The sequence below is a fragment of the Arachis ipaensis genome, chromosome B07 (assembly GCF_000816755.2).
Source record: "Arachis ipaensis cultivar K30076 chromosome B07, Araip1.1, whole genome shotgun sequence".
NCBI classification, from domain to species: Eukaryota; Viridiplantae; Streptophyta; class Magnoliopsida; order Fabales; family Fabaceae; genus Arachis; species Arachis ipaensis.
Window position 1 is genome coordinate 119,260,915 of NC_029791.2, and position 4,857 is coordinate 119,265,771.

The window sequence follows — 4,857 nt, forward strand, 5'->3', positions numbered from 1 at the left end:
TAATATCTCCCAACTCGATAGGTCAATGATTAATATGTTACGAATTTAAGATCTATTTAAAAATCTGTCGCTAGCCAATGAGTTATTATTGCATGGCGAAATTGTTGGGTATATGAAGATGGATTCAAGACTATATTAGATCACTTTTTTTAAAGAGATATTTGTCTCCATACTTAGTTGTTATAGGGTTGATAACAATATTCTCTTAAAATACAACGAAACCTAAAAATTTCTTACTTAGCAATAGTAAAAAATTCTCAACTCTTTTGAATAAAGAAAATCTCTTAATAGTTAAAATACACACTTGATTAGTATGTATAAATAATGGACAAAGATTTTATTTGTATCTATTGCACATAGCAATTATAATTGGAAAAGTCTTGGAGGCCAGCAACTTTTCTAAATTCTAGCCATCATGTAACCAGTAAGGAAAAGTGAGCCATTGGATGAAATCTCACACCAATCTCACACCATTAAAATTATCATTGATGGCTATTTGATAGCTACAAATACCAAAAATTGTTGGTCCCCTAGCACTCCTCGTTATAATTTGTCACCTACATGAGTTATTGTGACTCTTCTATTGTCAATAGGTATAATATTTCAAACATATACTATTATTAAAGGGTTGTGTCCCTCTAACCAATAGATATAATATTTCAAACATACACCATTTTTAAAAGATTATGTCTTTTAGCCAAATGCTACTATGTACTATTATTATAATTGATAATATATGAACAATTAGTAACCATTTATTAATATTAATAATACTAATTAATTAAATTTGTAAATACTTTTTAATTCCTCATTATTTACAAAATTTTAAATATCATACAATTATATGCATAAAAAATATGTCATTAAGATTAAATATTCTATTAGTGTAAATTTTAAGGTTCTAAAAGTAAAAAGTGTCTAATCGATTAAATTTATACTTCATATGCTAGTACCAAAAATCACACACATTATTTATATCCTCTAAATTTAAGAGTCTATAATTTTAAACATTTATATGACTTTGTACTCATCATGATTTCATGAATATTTATAAGAATAAAACTTCTAAAATTTTCTATTAGAACGAAACCACTTCTATATTCATATAGGTGAAATCTTTTAATAAATAATATTATCATTTTATTAATTAAGAGTTTTAACTCACCCTCTTAATTTATTATAAATAGCACTAACCCTATACCTTAGTGCTCCAATTGTTAAATAACTTGTTATTACCCATAAAACCTTGAAACTAATAGTTTACTAGAATAAAATTGGGTTCCATCATTTAACAACAATAAATTTTAATCCCATTTTAGCAGTAGTCTATTTGATTTTATCCCTTGACAAACCTTTAGTCAAAGGGTCTGCTAAATTTCCTTGAGATCTTACATAAGTGATGGTAATTACACCATCATCTATTGGTTGCCTCACAAACTTATGTCTCAAACTTATATGTCTAGACTTTTCATTATAAATTTTATTATATATTCGAGTCATGGTTGATTCACTATCACAGAAGATTGAAATGGTTGTCATCTGCTATGGTCACAGCTTTATATCATATAACAATTTTCTTAATTATTACGCTTCTTTACCTGCCGCTGATAAAGTTACAAACTCAGCTTACATAGTAGAATGTGTAATACATGTTTGTTTCTTTGAAGTCCAACTTATAGCTCCACCACTTAGGATAAAAATCCATCTTGAAGTAGATTTGTTATCACAAAAATTTGTAATCCAACTTGCGTCGTAATAACCTTCTAAAACTACGAGATAATCACTATAATGTAATACCAAGTTTATGATTTTTTTGAGATAACAAAGAACTCTTGTTATAACTTTCCAATGTTCAATGCTAGGTTTTCCTTTAAACTTTGATAATTTGCACACAACAAATGCTCTATTAGGTCTGGTATAATGTATTGCATACATTAAATTTTTTATAGCACTAGCATTCTAATTGTGCTATAGGTCTTCCCATGTTTTCTTCTAATTTAAAATTAGGATCATAGGGTGCATTGAATTCTTTAACTGTAAGATGATCAAACTTTTTCAATATATTTTTTTATATAATGGGATTGACTTAAAATAAAGCCAACTTCATTCTTATGCACCTTTATGCCTAATATTGTATCAACTTTATTCAAATACTACATCTTGAATTTAGAAGTTAGATACTCCTTCGTTACACAAATTTCTTCTAAATTTATTTTGATGATTAACATATCATCAACATTTAGACAAATAATTACTCTATAATCTTTAGTAAATTTGGAGTAAATACATTTATTCGCACTATTATGTGAGAAGCTATTTGATAATATCACTGAATCAAACTCCTCATGCCATTATTTAAGCGCTTGTTTTAAGTCATACAAAGACTTAATTAGTTTACAAACCTTTTTTTTTCATTTTTGGATAGCACATAACCTTTCGGTTGCTCCATATATATATATATATATTTCTTCATTAAGATCTCCATTTAAAAAAGGCGTTTTAACATTTATTTGATGTATATGAAGCTTGTGATAGATGCTAATGTTATAAGAGTCCTAATAAAAATCATTCTTGCCACATATGCGTAGGTATCAAAATAGTCTAGGCATTCTTATTGTCTAAATCCTTTAACCACTAACCTTGCTTTAAAGGTTTGTAATGAATCATTAGTATTATACTTTCTTCTAAATATCCACTTACATCCTGTAGGCTTTGATCCCGGAGGTAAATCAATCAAGACCCAAATATTGTTTGATAATATTAAGTCTATTTCATTATTTGTTTCTTCTTTCTAAAAAGTAAAATCCCTTGAAGTCATAACCTCTTTGAACGTTTGAGAATCACTCTCTATGTTTATCGCAATAAAAATCTTGTTTGTCACAAAATTTCTGGTTCTTTCTACCAAAAAGGTGATAGCCTGAGAAAAAATAAAATTTGGACCAAGTCTTTTTTTTCTCACTCTCAAACTCTTCCTTGATTTAATCAATTCTTTATCACTTAGACGTTTATTATTTTGATTATTTATTTTTTATGAAATATTAGTATCATTTTAGAGATATTCTGAACTAAAAGTTGAATCATTGATAACTTTATTTTCAATAAATTCTACCTCTCTTGATTCAACAACTATATTAGACACTAAGTCTAACATTCTATATGCTTTAGAATTTTGAGCATATCCTATGAAAATGTTTTTTATGCCTCTTGCCCCCAATTTAGTTCTCTTTTAATTAGGAGCTCTATAAAAGGTTAAACACCCTCACACTTTCAGATAATTTAAATTAGGTTTTCTTTCTTTCTAAATTTTATAAGGAGAAACTTTTTTATGTCTTGATAGTATCCTATTATGGATATGACATGATGTCAATAATATTTCTCCCCACAAATTGTAAAACAATTGTTCATTTAGTAACATTGAATTAATCATATCCACTAAGGTACAATTTTTTCTTTTATTGCCATGTTGTGTTCTGTAATCATGCCAATATGTATATTTTGTACTTTTTTTTTGCAACTATAGCAATTAGATTTTTCTCTTCTATTAAGTTAGTCTTTAGTACTTTTTTTTTCATAAGTCTATATTTTTTGAAATGATGTCCTTTTTTTGTGACAATGATAATTCTCTTTTTGTCTCTTTTTGTCTTGCTTTGAATTTTTTGAAAATTTTTTTATTGGTGTTGTCTCTTCACCAATATGATTCACTTTAGAACTTTGAGAAAGATACACAATATCACATTTTCGAATTTTCTTCTCTATATGTATATGCCTTAGTAATTTTTCAATTGTGAATTTCTTACCAAGATGTAAAAATTTCTTCCTGTAATCCAAGATGAACATTTTTTTGAAATAATTACTCCAACGTGTAATAATTTAGGGATAACTACTTGTAGATCACGAAGTCTACTTACAAGGATTGGTAATTTATGAATTTAATCCATAACAGGCATAGTGGCATTCATAATAAATTTAAAATATTCCATCATAATAAACTTATCTGTTTCTTATCGTTCAGTATTGTACTTTTCTTCCAAAAATTTTTAAATTTTCAATGGTATGTAGAGATCATAGAATCAGTCAGATAAAGTATTGAGAATATGACCTCGACTTGCAAAAGTATCTTCATCATATTTCTTTTTTAATTGAATAATCTTTTCTTTTTCTTTCAGTGTGGAATTTTCAGCAGCATTGGCAATTGGTGTAGTATTTGGGTCAATCACATATGTAAGATTGAAAACCGAAAGAAGAAACATCATCTTGTCCTTCCAACGGTTGAAGTTCATTCCATCAAAGTGATCCAATTTGACAAACTATTGATTCATGATCTTGAACAAGGTATTTTGATCTTGTGCTATCTTCAAGTAATATCTCTCTAAAATTGTTGGGTAGTATATGAAGATGGTTTCAAGACACGCACGATTAGATCGCTTTCTTTAGAGAGATATTTATTCCCACACTTAGTTGCTATAGAGTTAATGGCAATACTCTTTCAAGATATAATGAAATCTAAAAATTTCTTAATTAGCAATAGTAAGAAATTCTTAACTAATAAAAAAAATCTCTTAATAATTAAAATACTCACTTAATTAATATATAAATAATGGACAAGAATTTTATTTATATCTATTGCACATAACAATTATAATTTGTCACGTACATAAATTGTTATGACTCTTCTATTATCAATACTTACAATATTTTAAACATATATACACCATTCTTAAAGAGTTGTGTCCTTTTAATCAATAGGTATAATATTTTAATCATACACCATTTTTAAAAAATTACATCCCTTTAATCAAATAATACTATATACTATTATTATAATTTACAATATATAAACAGTTGATAACCATTTAT